Source organism: Peromyscus californicus, unplaced genomic scaffold (assembly GCF_007827085.1).
Source record: "Peromyscus californicus insignis strain IS unplaced genomic scaffold, ASM782708v3 Scaffold_10__1_contigs__length_136768540, whole genome shotgun sequence".
NCBI lineage: Eukaryota > Metazoa > Chordata > Mammalia > Rodentia > Cricetidae > Peromyscus > Peromyscus californicus.
Window position 1 is genome coordinate 10,540,155 of NW_026294391.1, and position 16,383 is coordinate 10,556,537.

The 16,383-nt window shown below is 42.7% G+C and overlaps 1 long non-coding RNA gene across 1 annotated transcript; it reads right to left on the reverse strand.

Annotated features, from left to right (window-relative positions):
* Positions 1-734: 734 nt before the first annotated feature.
* LOC128114356 (uncharacterized) lies at positions 735-4,113 on the reverse strand. The gene is made up of 3 exons (XR_008219750.1): positions 4,024-4,113; positions 3,160-3,244; positions 735-1,018 (listed from the first exon to the last, which is right to left on the reverse strand). It is a non-coding gene; the product is annotated as an uncharacterized LOC128114356 (long non-coding RNA).
* Between the last annotated feature and the right edge of the window lie 12,270 nt (positions 4,114-16,383).

Sequence of the window (16,383 nt, forward strand, 5' to 3'; positions counted from 1 at the left end):
CTGTGATTTCAAAGATTATGTTCATGCTATGTTATTGCTAGAGTGTAGAGGGCCTTTTTTTTCTCTTTCTGAAATGTCTCACCTTCCTCTCAAGGCCAAGATTGTTACATATCCTCATAAAACCTTAGCTGAGACCTCAAGTTTACCCTCTATTTCTCTAGTAAAAATTACTCTAAGGCATGAAAATGAAGAAAAATGGAGCTATGTTCATTGAATAGCCACTATTATGTGCCACACACTGTGCTCTGCACATCTCATGGGATGTTTCATCTTAATATGTACAATAATCATAGCAGGGAGGTGTGACTCAAATCTTAAATAATGGAAGAGGGCTGATGAGATGGCTCAGCACCCCAAAGCACTTGCCATTCAAGTCTGGCCGCCAAAATTTAGTCCCAAGAACCCAAGTAAAGGTGGAAAAATAACATCACGAAGTTGTCTTCTGGCTCCACACTCATGCCATGAAGAGTGTGTGTGTGTGTGTGTGTGTGTGTGTGTGTGTGTGTGTGTGTGTGTGTGTGTGCCTGTATGTGTGTGTCTTTGTGTGTGTGTGTGTGTGTGTGTGTGTGTGTGTGTGTGTGTGTGTGTGTGCGCGCGTGCGCGCTAATGATGCTGTGCCATGTCAGGGACCACACACATTAGGAGGGCAGAGGGACAAGAAAAACCACTAGTGAAAGATTGACCAGAACTCAAGGGAACAGAGAAGGGGTGCAGGCAAACCAGGGACACCAGTATGTTCTTTGAGCCTCCAGGTACCTCTGTCTTTTCCACTGAAGCTGAAATAGAAGGCCACCACTTATGCTCTTTCTGTCTTTACAGAAAAAGTTGGTACTTTACCTCAGTAAGGATTTGGGGCTTCTTCTAGTGTTGGCCATGGATATCAAAGTGAAAAGAACTTATCAGCATCGCTTTGGTAGTACTTCATTTTCTGGCCTATGTTTCCCTTCATCTGATTGCCATTGTTTACTTTTCAGAGTCTTCAAAGGTCTGCCCTGTGCATTCTGCCCAGCTTTTACATCTGTATTGAGTGGGAGAAGCGGGCTGGAGCTACTGCATTTCTCTTAAAATGAGAAGGTCACATGCACTTTGCAGCTTGTCATGAATGTCAGAATTTTGTGCAGTAGAAATATTTATAGTAAAATCATGAACATTTTAATTTTATTAAGTATAATATACTGAGTGTCTAAGATAATCATAAATGAGTCTGAGACATTTTTCCCTTTGGAAAACAGAATGCTCGTATCTCTCCCATCATTGAATAAGCAAAAACCAAAACTTTATGAAACCCTGCTTCCTTTGGTTAGCACATCATTCTTTTTTATTGAAGATAATTTTTTATACAACATATTCTGATCATGGTTTCCCTTCTCCCACCCCTCCCAGGCTCTCCCCACCTCCCCACCAATGGAACTCGACCCATTTATCTCTCTGTCTTTAGAAAACAAATAGGTATATTTTTTTAAAAAAAGAAGAAAAATACAAGAAACACACACACACACACCCCTTAAAAATTCAAGGGTAGGCAACATCTTCTGTTTTTAAATTTTGACCTCTAAACTTTGGGAAGGCATGCCATATTTAAATTATGTTGTCATTAATTCTTCATTCTATTTTTTCCTTTTATTGAAAATAAGCTTTGTACCACCATTGCACTAACAATCTAACAGGCAGTACACCATTGTAGAGCTAAGGCTGGTGTTACGTTTCTCCTGAAGGAGCCGGCCTACTTGCTTTTCTGCCGAGCTTGCCTGTCAGTTTCCCAGAGGATTCTTGCTGGAGTTAGAGGCTGGGATAACAAGATGAGTGGGCAGAAAGGTTGGAGGAGAAATGGGAAGGCTGCAACAAGTGGTTTGCTACAGAGATGGGGTGAGACTGGGGTATCAGATTTGGAGGAGAGGAAGCAGGCGTGAAGATTAGAAGTTAGGCTCCTTGCTTTCCTGGACAGAGTGGCTTGCGGGTTCCCAAGGAATGCCTCTTGGAGTTGAGGACCTTTAATAAAGCAATGGGGTGGGTGGTGGGTGGCTGGGTTAGAGGGGAAGATTTGTGCTATCCACTGGAGATGGGAGTAGAGATGGAGGTGAGGCAGCAGCAGGTGGTCTTCTACAGAGCTGAAGATGAGAACTGGGGGAGGAAATCTTCAGTTAGTCTGCCTGCTTCCCTAGTCAGAGTGGCCTGTGGGTTCCCAAGGAGTGCCTGTTGGATTTGGGGGCTGATATAAAGTGATGAGTGGCAGGGAGAAAGGTTGGAGGAGATGCTCTATGTGATGTGTTGGAGTTGGGGCCAGAGAGGAAGGGGAGCTACAGTAGGTGGTCTGCTACAGAGCTGAGGATGACATGGCAGATTGGACTTGGGGGAATGGAGGAGAGGTGAAGATCTACAGTTAGCTCACCTGCTTCCCTCACATGTCTGAATTTATCCCAAATTGATTTCATTATTTTTATAACATGGAGATGGTTCCTCAACTGCTGAACAATGGTATTGACTTAGGTAGTATGATGTCAAAGCAGACAGGTTTTTGAAAAATTGTTTGTAAGATGTTTGAATATATACATATACAGAGTGAAATAGTTACTACCATCTAGCAGCCTAACATATTTACCATCTTAGTTACCTTTTTCTCTGGTAAAAACATCTAAAATCCATAGTTTTATGGAATACATTTTATATTTAGATGCTTACATCCCACATAACAGTAACATGGTATACCTTGACTAGTCCCCCATTATTCTGATAACTACTATTCTATTTCTATATCCTTGACCTTTTCATCCTTTTCAACTCCATATGTAAGTGGAATCTGAATCATATACTATTTGCCTTTCAAGGCCTTGCTTCTTTTACTTATTATGTCTTCTTAGTTTATCCAGGTTGTCACAGACAACAGCATTTTCTTATTTTCAAGGCTGAATAATATTCCATTGTATCTATATTCCTCAAGTTCTTTAACCCACCATCCATGCACTGACGGACACTGAGGCTGTTTTGTATCTTGGGTGTTGTGAATAATGCTATAATGAACATAGCATTATATCTGCAGATATCCCTACAGATGTTTGCACCATTGCCTTTGGTATATATTCATAAGTCTGGGTCACGTGTGTGGTACATCATATTAAAAACTTAGGGGAACCTCCATACAATCCGTTATAATGAATTTACCTTCTCATAAATAATGAGTGAAGTTTTCCTTTCTGTTAAACTCTGGCCAGTACTTCTTATCTTCTGGAGTGTACCTAGAAGAAACCTAGGTACCAGGAAGAAAAGGAACAAGGAAAGAGGAAGGAATTAAGGAAGCTAAGCAAAGATCTGGCGTTAGCAGAAATCTAGCTAACATCACCCTGATCCTGCAGGGATCTCTAAAGCAAGGATAGCTCCACAGACTCTTTTCCCTTGTGGCAAAGGGCTTTTGTTCCTATAGGCTAAGTGGCCCTTGACTAGCATTGAGGATTTCAGAGTCTTGCAGATTTTGAATTATTCACATAGACTTTACCTGTTGAGTTTTCTTGATTAGAATGAAAAATACCAAACCTTTTTGAGTGTCATGTTAGTGCTTAAAAGCATCATTTCAGAGCATTTAGTATTCTAGATATTTTGAATATCCATGCTCAATCTATACATAGCAGTTAGTCATTGGTTGTGTTGTGGAGTGCATAACCTTGTAGGCACGGCTGGGCGAGGTGGCCACCAGCTGAGAGCAATTCTCCACAGAACAGCACAGCTGTGAGCTGTTAGCAGCCACCACTCAGAGCTGCTAAATATAAAATCAGTAGAGCTGGCCCTGGCTCTCAGTAAACTAGAGTAGGCAGCTGGGGATGGGTGTGCCAGACTTGTAAACAGGGCCTGGGTGGGGCAGGCACACCATCTCTACAACAATTAGTCACACATTTCAGTAGAGAGGATCACAGAATGCCACCATTTCCTTCTAAAGCAGAGAACTACTAAGCAGTCGTGCCACTGTGGGAACCACGCCTACAATGAAATAAGCAACCTCCGGGGTGCACATGCAGGGGGCACGCGGCTCACTTGGGAAGCTTCTCAAAGATGCAGATTCCAATGTCACTGCTGCAGAGATTCTTCTTCAGGCGCCTTGCTGCATACAGGAGCTGCTCTATAACAAAGACGAATGCTCATGTTTCTCTTGGAGATTATGGGGGTGGTCATGAAATACAAACTATTTCAATGACGACAAACACTATTCTATTTAAAATGTGTTCCCACAACCAAAGCTGAAGCATAGAAGAAGTCATGTTAAAATTCAGCAGTTCCTTCTATAGTGACATTCACAACTCTAAGAAGTATGTTTTTGGATATTTTAATTAAGCCCATATCAATTTCCTGTTGGAGGGATCCAAGCAGTTGCTTTATAAGGAGCCTGGAATGAAGTGATTGTAAGCATCTGGGGCATAGAAGCAAAAGCTCACAGCATGAGCCACAGGATTTTCAGAATTTTAAATGGCAGTTGACTCCATCAGCAGTGAATCATAGCTTTTTTAGAATCATCTTCAGATAGTCCAAGGGAATCTGAAGCTTATCAGCACAAAAATTCCTAAGACTGCTAAGTATCTGGCACCTTAGTAAGAATGTATGGTATGGATGGGTCTGGGAGAGAAGCATCTGTTCCTGCAGCTGTGATTGTTCATATAAATTGACATCAGCATCAATTATATGGCCTCCCACTAGAAAAGCCAGTATATTGATCAGTATCCATGTCTGCTTAACAATGCCAGCTCTGTGTTGACAATCTAGACAGACCAGCATGAAACAATATTTCCAAAGGATCAACATAAAACGAGAAGGGAGCCAGTCATATGACACACAGCTGTAATTTGGGAGGAAGATAAGCAAGACTTACGACTAGCCTTGGTTACATGGCAAACTCTAGGCTGTGCTACAGAGGAAGGTCCTGTCTGAGAGCTGAGCATGGTGGTTCAGACCTGTAATCCCACAACTCAGGAAGCTGAGGTAGGAGGATTTTTTTTTTTTTAAAAAGGAGTCTGAAGCCAAACTGGGCTACATAGTGAATTTCAGGCCAGCCCAGGCTATCGAATGTAACTCTATCTTTAAAATAATAAGTGAATTAAGAAATACATTTTAAAAACATAAGATTCTGAACTCACAGCAACTGTGATTACCTGCACAAGATTGAGTCCATCAATAGTCCCTCATCTCTGGCAGAGTTCATGAGGCTCCACTGCTAGCTAAAGAGCTATTGGCAGTTATTAATTGCTAGGGGAAGAGGAATTGTTTTTCTTCAAGAGTGTACTCTATGCTCTACTAAGCACCCCACAGCCACGCTCATGCAAAAAACCCCAATTAAAACAAGTAACAAAAAAGACAGAAGATAGGAAAGATACTAGTTGGGGATAATATGGGGTTCAGAGACAGGAGGGGAATAAGAGAGGGTGATGGTGGTGAATATGCTCAAAATACACTGTATACATATATGAAATTGTCAAAGAATAATAAAAATGTTAAAAACCAAAAACATAAGATCCTTTTTATAAATAAATTTATAACAAATAAAACAAAAACTAACATCACAAATCAATGGTCAATCAAGAACTTTTTCATGTGTTTGTAGGAATTTGGCTGTATACTGTGAGAGCAAAAGGTCATTTAGGAAGATCTACTTAATTAGATGAAGTATCTTCCCACAAGAATTTTTTAAATGTAAACAATTGTTATATACTGCTGCAATTTTTCTGTCACTTTATTAGGATAGCAAATAGTACCACACACTTAAAGCAGCTGCCCTACACATAAATAAATATTGTTCATTGAACATATTCCCCCACCCCCTCCTGTTAGTTCCCCTCTGTGCTCCACGTCCTCATGTTTTGACCTCTGCTTTAAGATCAAATGGAAACTGAATTTCATATGGTTCTATTTCAGGAAAGCTGACACGTGAGGGAGTATGTTATGATTTTATGGGCCACTAAAAACACAAAATTTTTTAATGATTACTCACATCAAAATGCCATTCATGGTCAAAGCAAATACTAGGCTTGGGGCCAGCTGTTTCCAAAAGGGGTATCATAGAGGCTGACCTCTGCCCAAGGCCATGTTTATAAATATATCATACCTTTGCAAAAATGTGTGAAGCACCTGGCTGTTTATATCCCTGGTAATGACTGACTCTTTATCTGCTTTTGACATACAGTTAAATGAGCTTGTTGTTTGTTGATAAATCCCCAGAGGACTCAGGAGGTCAGAGTAAAGAACCAGTGTTGTGTGGCAACCCATGATCATCTGTCTTACTTCCTCAGGGAAAGAGGAGCCCTGAGGTGAGGTGATGAGTTGTAGGCAAGAATTGATTAATGGGCTTCATTTGTCTAGTTCCATTTATGTGCTTGTGAAAGCAAGCAGACTAGACGAGTCATGCCTCTGAGAAGAGGTTAAAAACAATAACCAAGGATGAGTTGCTGGGGCAGCCAGGGCTCTGTGATCCTGTTGCCTGGATTTAGTAGTCTCTCAGGGAATACAGATACCATGCAGTGAGTGTGGATGAACTTGGACAGGTACACCTTCCTCACAGAGTATGTCTTCTTGCAATTTGATTCTGAGATAAAGTATAGGAGGCTGTGTCTATTCAGGGTTGTACCTTTGTGATTAACATTTGGAAAAAAGATAAGGAGACAGGAGTGGGCAGAAGAAGGCCAGCTGGGATGACCTCTCAATAACGGCCTCAAAGACTCCAGAAAGGAACTCTGTAGCTAGAATGGTACCCCAGAATTGTCTTCAGTTGGGCTAAGATGGGTGGGAATTTATATTCCTTCTCCTGTATGTCACCATAGATGGTCACTGCAGAAATTCATCCAGGTAACTATCTGATGGTACCAGTTGCTGTCTTCAGCTGAGACAGTCTTTGAGGGAGCTATGAACCAAGGGCTGTCTACTATCAGTTGTCCTCACAGCTGGGATGCTATGGACTTCATTGTAGGGGTAGCCTCACTGCTTTAGTTAGCACACTACTCAAATTGGACTTTGACTTGCCTAAGTGATTATATCAGCTAATGGAAACCTAGAACTTCTGCTAGCTCTAAAAGACAAGTCATGCTATCTGAATTTGGTTGCATCTGTCTCTCAGAGTGATTTTATTTCAAGATGTGACACAAAAGGACAAATATGCAGACTTCCAATTCTGGCCATCACCCTATCTGCAGGGATAGGATGAGGTGCAAAAATGGGGGTGAAACACTTATGGAGCATCAGAACAGTGGGTGAGCATATAATCCAAGATGTTTGGTAACAGAAAAGCGACCAATATAGGAAATATCAAGTAAGACAGTCCAGGAGTGGTGACTTGGGCCTTTCCTCCCAGTACTTGTGCGGCTGAGGCAGAAGGATCACTATGAGTTCTGCATTGCCTAGTGAGACATTGTCTCAAAACCCTTAAACAGGAGCCAGTGATGTGGCTAAGCAGGTAAAGACACTTGCATGCAGGCCTGAAGACCTGAGTTCAATCCTTGGAACACATGTAAAGGTAGAAGGGAAGAACTTGACTCCACAAATTTGTTCTCTGATCCCACCCCTCCATATACAGTGGCACATGCATGTACACACATTAATAATAACAAATACAATTAAAATTAAACACAAGTCATGTGGAAAGTAGTATTCAAAAGTCCACAGAGCAGCAGGAATACGGGGCAAAGCATGACACTTGGATGAGCATTATGGAGACTGACCTTGACTAAGTACTTATGTATTTTACATATATAATCTCATGAAATACTTTTGCAGTTTACTCATGGTAGGCATTATTGTACCCATTTTATAGACAAATAAGTCAGTTCCAAAAGGAACTTACTCAAAATTATACTGCTGCTATGTGGCAGATTCTGGACACAAATTCTAGTTTACTGGATTATATGATGGAGGCAAACTAATCTCTCTGTTCCTTGGTTTCTTCAGTTTTAAGATGGGAATGGTAGCATGTACCTCTAGCTGTTGTGTGTGGTGGTATTGTGTTCCCCAAAAATATTGTGCACCCTAATAAACTTATCTGGGGTCAGAGAACAGAACAGCCACTAGATACAGAGGCCAGAAAATGGTGGCACTCACACCTTTAATCCTAGCATTCCAGAGGCAGAAATCCATCTGAATCTCTGTGAGTTCCAGGCCACATTGGAAATAGCCAGGCATGGTGACACACACCTTTAACCCCAAGAAGTGAGCCTTTAATCCCAGGAAGTGAAGGCAGAAAGCAGAAAGATATATAAGGCGTGAAAACCAGGAACTAGGCTGGTTAAGCTTTTAGGCTTTTGCCAGCAGCTCAGCTGAGATCCATTTGGATGAGGACTCAGAGGCAGTCAGTCTGAGGAAACAGGATCAGCTGAGGAATTGATGAGGTGAGGTGGCTGTGGCTTGTTGTGCTTCTCTGATCATTCAGCATCACCCCAATACTTGGTTCCAGGTTTGTTTTTATTTTTTTTATCTTTTTTTATTTTATAATTTAATTTAATTGTACATATCAGCCACAGATTCCCTTGTTCTCCCCCCCTCCCGCCCCCTTTCTTCCCCCCAGCCCACCCCCCATTCCCATCTCCTCCAGGGCAAAGACTCCCCTGAGGATTGAGTTCAACCTGGTAGATTCAGTCCAGGCAGGTCCAGTCCCCTCCTCCCAGGCTGAGCCAAGTGTCCCTGTATAAGCCCCAGGTACAGGACCCGGTCCCACTGCCTGGATGTCTCCCAAACAGATCAAGCTAATCAACTGTCTCACTTATCCAGAGGGCCTGATCCAGTTGGGGGCTCCTCAGCTATTGGTTCAGAGTTCATGTGTTTCCATTCGTTTGGCTATTTGTCCCTGTGCTTTATCCAACCTTGGTCTCAACAATTCTCGCTCATATAAACCCCCCTCTTTCTCGCCAGTTGGACTCCTGGAACTCCACCTGGGGCCTGGCCGTGGATCTCTGCATCCAGTTCCCTCAGTCATTGGATGGCTTAAACCACATATAAAACCCCACACATTAATAGTGGGAGACTTCAACACCCCACTTTCACCACTGGACAGATCTCCCAAATCGAAACTTAACAGAGAAATAAAGGACTTAACTGATGTTATGACTCAAATGGAAATCAGGTTTGTTTTTATTAATAAGACCTTTTAAGATTCATGCTAGAGTTGTGACTACTACATGCACTGTTAGAGTCCTCAGAACAATCCTGACATGCCTGGAGAGCTGCAAAACTGCTCACCAAGTGAACTGGTCAGTGCAGTTCCAAAGCCTGTTCCAAAGACTTGTATGCTACTCTGGCATACCCATTCTTGGGATGTGCCTGGAGAGAGGTAGGCAGCCTAAATGATAAGAAGTAGCTATGTTTCTAGACAACCAATCATTCATTTATTCACAGATAGTGTGCATCTTTGTGTTTGTGCTAGGCAATTTTCTAGGTAGTAGAGTTAACACAAGGCATAGAGCAGCCAGATGCTCAGCCACTGCAGAAGTTATATTCTAGAGGGGAGGCTGACACCACACAACAAAAGGAGATAATTATGTAAAAAATTGGAAGTGTTGGTAAGAGAAATGAATGGACTGAGAGCAGGAACCAGGGCTCGGAGGGATGGCAGTGGGGCTGTGGGGAAGTGGTAAAGATGTGCGATTTTTAGAAAGATGGAGAAAGTCAGGATGATATGACAGTGAACAAAGAACCGAGTGAAATGAGAAGGGATGCCAGTGGTAACTGAAGAGACAAGACCTAACAGTGGACATTTAGGGTACTAGCAATGGACCTCCGGAGTTGTCCCAAGCTAGGGATAGAAATTGCCCTTGGAATGAAGGTCTTCAGTCAAGCAGTGTTTTTCACTGAAGCCAGTGCCCGGAAGGTGGCTGCCAGCCGAAGGCCTCCTTCCAGCAGCATCACTAGCATCAAGGACAGTAACCGCTTTATCTTGAGGGGCCATCTGGGTGTCCTATCTCCACTTCCAGCCCCTGCCTGCTTTTAGTTGCTTATTCTACTGTTCATGTAACTACTGTGTAAATCAGTCGTTGCCTCCAAAGAATGGAGGCAGAGAATTCTAAATTTCACCAACATTCTTGGGCAACAGTGTGAAGGCTAACATGGTACTTTGGATTTAAGTAGCTAGACAGACAATGTAATACGGGACCAATGATCCCTGGATTACATGGGGGCAAGAGTCTGCATCTGAAGGTTCTTTGGAAGAGAGCACTGGCAGACCAGTGATTTGAAAAGGAGATACCATAAATTCTTTTGAAACTTGATAAGGCATCAGCACTGCTCACATACTCTAGAAGCCATGTGAGGAAAGAGGGCTGTCATTAGAATTTGAGATTGCTTTGTGACGTTGGCAATGGTGTGCTCTTCAGCCTTCAGCCGGGTGCAAATTTCCCCATTTATGAGTTCCAACCGATAACTTGTTACTTTGTTCAGGAGATGGTGGCTGGTGACTGTGGTAAAAACGAATTTTCTGCCCTTCAAGTGCCTTAATCATGATTTTTGGCAGCATGGAAGCCTTGGGACTTAGTACACTGAGCAGCCATTTCCATAGCCGAGAAATGAGCTACTGTTTGACCCAGAGACGGGGCTTTCAGCTGTTGTTTGTTGACCTCAGCTGAGAGAAACAAGATGACAGATTGGACACGCAGCACACCGTGCAATGTATGTCCTTCACGGACTGTCAGACATTCATTTAATTTCATTTTAATCATTACCATCTGGTCCTTATATAGCAAGACAGTTCTAAATAGATGTTTCCTAATCTTGAACTGGTGGACAGAACTGTGTTTTGGACAACAGCCACTTCCAGGCACCCCATGGAAGGGGCAGAAACAGCCCCAGAGGGGAGATTTGTGGTGATGTCAGGCATGCAGCCATCACCAGCCCAGGAAGCTGTCAATGGGATCTGTTGTTGGTGCTGGGCCCACTAGGCCTCTGTAGACCCTTTTGTAGCCCACCATGGAGGCAGAAGTACTAAGCCTGAATATTGGCAAGGGATGGTTGGGATGGTTTTTGGCTGAGTGGAGGCATTTAACTGTGGCTTAGACTCCTAGAGAAGCCAAAGTGGCTATTACATAATTATTAAGCCCTGACAATTTGGAAACAGATTGGAACCAAGTGGCCTTTAAGGTACCCCCTCCCATGAGAATTGGTGACTCTTTACATGGATAATGGTACCAGACCATTATTGTATGTTTATATACAGACCCAGCAAGGAACAGGACAGGGGATAAAGCAGCCTCTCTGCCCCAGAAGTCAAGTCAGTCCCAGAGATTTCCCTTTCTTCTCAGTCCCCAGATTAAACATAAGGTTATTAGTGGCTAGTTGGAAGTAGGATGGTTGCCAATGAACTCAAAAGGGTTGGAGAAGGAAGACTTTCCATTGCCAGGTAGCGTCTTAAAACCTGGAGGATGTCATTCAGCAAACTAGTCCTGACTGTGGGAATTAAACACCGAGGCTTGGTCATTTCTTTACTGACTTTGTGAGAGGAGACCAAGCTTTTTCCTTTCCTTTGAAAATAGAATCAGGTCTTCTCCCTGATTTTCCTGTAATAATAAGCTGTACTTCGCTGTCCCCCAAGCAAAATAGCTGTCACCTCCACGAGATCAGTCATGCTTACTTGCAAGAGCTCATCACTCTGGGGTTTGTGGACTGTGGACATTCCTTCATAAAGGAGGCAGGGACTGGGAGGCTCCTGAGACCCTCTCCTGAGCATTCAGCCATTCCTGACTGCCATATGTGTAATTCAGCCCTACTTGTACTGTGGCCTCGGGGTCTTGGGGAAGACTAGGGGAAGAGCCTTCACTTACATGGATAAGAGGAAGCCGTCATCCATGCTGGGTAAAGACTGTCCAGTGTAGCTGCTATGGGATTACCCACACTCCTGTCAGTGGCCCCTCTCCCATGTTATATAAGTAAGCCTAAAGGCTCTTTGGTCCCCATCAGGGTGAACTTTGGTGGAACCATATTTTGGTTTGTCACTTGAACTTTGGGAGGAGGGGACAGATATTGTTCACATCTCCCCCAGGGAAGGACCTTTGGAGATATATACATATATATGTATATTTATATATTCATATATATATATGCTTAGGTAGCACACAGATGTAGACTAATAATCTCATTTTGTCTACATATATGTCTACATACACACACACATACACACACATGTGCATACACGAGATCATGTGATGGTTAAAGGAAAGTAAAGTCTCTTGTTGGGTTATTTTCCTCTCCAGTCAGATGTCAGAACAACCAGAAAAAATATTCAGAGGCTTCAAGTAGGGAAAAGGAGGATGGTACTATGAATTTCCCACTTCAATTTTCAAGACTCCGTGTTCTTTCCAAATCCAGTTATGTCTTTCCAACCCACCTCTCGACAACTGTCAAGGACAGACCTTCCAGGACTTCTGAAATACAAGGCCACCTAGATGTAGAATGTGTGTCCTCTATTCTTTGTATGAAACATTAAATTGTTCCTTATAAAAAGGAACAGAAAGCACTTTTCCTCTTAGAGGGCAAGGGGCAAGTGCAGCATGAACAAATGTGCAAAAGAGAAAACACAGCACGATCCTAATTAGCCTTAACAATAAAAACCCAGATTCAGATGTCAGGGTGGAAGCTGGAAGATCACAGAAGCAGAGCAGCCAGCCACCAGAGACTTCTTACCTCTATGAAATGTCAGACTGAATGGGGGGAGATCCTGTCTCTACGAATGCTCGTATTGAATGGGGACAAGATCCTGTCTCCACCCTATTTATATTCCTGTCTCCATCTCCCTAGTGTTGGGATCCAAGGCATGAGATCCCAAGTGCTGGGATCAAAAGTGTGAGCCACCACCTCTCGAGTCTGGTTTCTCTTTTAGACTGGTTCAATCTCGTCTAGCCCAGGGTGGCCTCGAACTCCTGATCTTCCTGCTTCCTCCTCCCAAGTGTTGGGATTAAAGGTGTGTGCCAGCACTTCCTGGCCTCTATGGTTAACTAGTGGCTAGCTAAACTCTCTGATCTCCAGGCAAGCTTTATTTGTTAGATCACAAACAAAATACACAACACAGCACCATCAGAAAGCAGAAAGTCATCTTTTTGTCCTCTTTTCCTGGGGATTTTTGTTACAAAGAATGATTCCTTCATACAGAAACTATTCTGATCCATGCAAAAGCATATTAAAAAGACACAACCCACACATGTATTTGGCCTTTGGAAAGTGCAGAATTTCAGCTATCTGCTCAGAGGGAAATCCAGCCACAAGTTCCAGATTTACCAGATGGTACAAGTCCACAGAGGCAGGCTAGATAAGGAGCAGTGGAAGGCACCCAGTGTGTTTCAGTGAAGAAGGGATGTCTTAGATCAGTGGGAAGAGGGGCTGGCTTTATTCTCTACTTTTGTGAAGTTAAATCTAGAGAGGATCAAATGTAGAATGAGTCACAGAGACGATGCCTGCAGTTAGAGAGTGTGGGGAAGGAAAAGTCTAAAAGGAGCTAATCTTTACGAAAAGATTTATTATTTTTATTTTATGTGTATGAGTGTTTTTGTTTGCATTATATGCATGCATGGGCACTGCCTGTGTGCTTACTGCTCCTGGAGGCCAGTAGAGGGAGCCAGATCCCCTAGAGCTGGAGCTACAGATGGTTGTAGGAGCTGGAAATTAAACCTGGGTCCTCTGCAAGAGCAGCCAGTGCTTGTAACTGATGCTGAGCCATCTCTTGGGCTCCCAAGGCAGCCAATCTTTATTGAGTATCTATTTTGTGTTGGCTCCCAGTGGCCTGTTTCCTCTGGATCTCACTCTCTGGAAATGGAATGAGTAGTCTTTATGAGCTAATTCATCCCTTGTTACTGCATGAGGTAAAGCCAAGACTAGATACTCATTTGTTGGGGAGGACCTTAAGGGGGATTATACTGATTCAGAGCTGGCACACATAGTTTCTGATAATGCTTTCAACTACATCTTGAAACAAGTTCCCTAACTAAAACCCATCACTCTGTCATCTAGAACGTCTATTGTGTTCACAATTAGAATGATATTTTTGAAAAAATGGAACTGAAGGTATAGTCCCATGGAGGTTAGAGGATCAAGCTCAGTTTTTGTCATTGGTAGCCTACCCATATTCTCTCAGCATCCACCATCGTAATTCATGCTGTGGGATCCTTCTATACGCACCCACAGTTCTCTGCCTTAGGAATGATATTTGGTTCTTTTTACAGGAAAAACTGAAAGTGCTAGAAAATGAATAGCCTCTGAGGCAGCTCTCAGCCAGTGACTGAAAATGTATCCAAATATTGCCAGATATATCTGGGAACACAAAACAAGCCCCAGTTGAAAATGGCTCCTATTTGCTTGTGGTGCCCATAGTAAATGTGTGTGGAGGAATGCAGGACGGGGTGAGGCAGCACTTTTCGGGTGGACTGTGGGTGAGATTCTCAGTGAGCTGCAGAGTTTAGTGGAGGGGAAAGGAGGGGTGAAGAGGAGGGTGTGTGTGTGTGTGTGTGTGTGTGTGTGTGTGTGTGTGTGTGTGTGTTTTGGAGGAGAAAAATGATGAGCCAATCTTATTTCACAACACTGCCTGGTGTCAGGCAGTCCGGAACAAAACAGATGAACAGGTTAGAGATCAATTCCGAACCCCTTATAGTTTCTTTTAGAATATGACAAGTACACAGGAACCATTTTTGCTGTTTGTGCAGCATCAATCTGCAGGTGAGTTCAGGTTGGATGACAAGCCCTTAAGCAGCCGTTTCATAGTCTTTCAGGTTCTGGCCTGCAAGGGATAATTTGACCTTTACTTGTTTGGAGCCATTAAAAATCATGCCAAGCAGTGGTGACACATGCCTTTAGTTCCAGCACTTGGGAGGCAGAGGCAAGCAAATCTCTGTGAGTTCGAGGCCAGCCCGGTCCCAGATCAAGTTCCATGACAGCTAGGGCTGTTACACAGAGAAACCACATCTCGAAAAAACCAAACTAAAATAAAAAATCAGTATGCTATTCTAGTACAGAGAATGGTGTCAATCAGAGGAGAGGGTAAGCCAAAAGATGCAAATGACTTCTTAGCTGACGTTCTGGACCAGATTTGGCTGGTATATGGAAAAAAGAGATCCCTGAAGAGCATGGCAGATTTTAGAGGATGATAATGGAAATATAGATGTATGGTATTGCCCCCTAATTGGAATTCCATCCACACATAAGAAGGATAAATACAGAGTATTAACCATGACAAAGTCTTAATCTATTAACTTTCTTGTAAAATGAGGTCCTAGCAGGAGTTTCTCAGTCCCATTGAATTCTGATACCTCCCCCAGTCAAGTGTCATAGCAGGCTAGTGTTGCAGGCTATACATTTCCTGCCTATTAGCCTCATCACGTCTGCTGGTTTGCTATGCTCAACACCCATTGCTAACGTGTACCTCTGCTGATGATCAGCATCCACAGCCTCTTTTAGGGGCTTGTTCTTGACCTAATGGATTTGCTTCCCTGGAAGGTAAGGCCCTGCAACTTTATATTACCCTGGGGAGGCTCACAACTTGTGGGTAGAAGCAGGAAAGCTTTTTCTCCGTGCCTCATGTTGAAATAACCTCCAAGGGTAGTTTGTACTCTGGAGCTTGACCATGGGATTGGGAGGAAACAGAGACTTTCTGAAATAGCAACTTTTTTTTTGGCTTCTTTTCTTTTTTCTGTCCTGTTTCCTTATATCCATTTTGTCTTCCCTGGGAGTATTTTCCCAATAAATCACTTGCATAGGAATCCTCCTGTCAGTGTTTGTTTCTGGAGAGTCTGTCAACGTAGAAGCATTCTAGGTTCATTTGAGTTGAAGTAGAGGTAAATTCTGTGAATTGTAGACTCATATGGAATGTTCCAGAAACACCATCATCAATATGACAAGTCATTACATGTTTCTTGGATCATGGTCTTGGACTGGAGAATTGAGAGAATAACCCAACTCTGCCATTTATATACTACATGTATTGTCAGCAGGACCACAAAAGACCCCAAGAAGAATTACAGAAGTCTGTTTAGCTAAGAGATGACAGAAAATCTAATCTTGCTAAGGTTTTAAATGACTCAGATCTTAGACAAGCAAATCTATGCCTCTGTGGCTTCAAGCTTGAAAGCCATGGGGAATCTTGTTTCAGAAAGGCTCTCCATAATTTTGTTGCAAAATGGATTGATGATATACCCTATGATTTTTCTTTTTATTGTTTTATTTATTTATTTTTTAAAAGTTTTTTTATTTTACATACCAATCCCATTTCTCCCTCCTTCCCCTTCTCCCTCCCTCCCCACCTCCCTCTATCCCACCCCCCTACCCCTCCTCCGTCTACTCCTTAGAGAGATACCCCATGTTTTGAGTTCTACTGGTTCACATTATTTTCTCATTCATTACATAATTTAGCTTGGGAGCACATTTGTGAGATACTAATATCTCTTTTTGTAATTA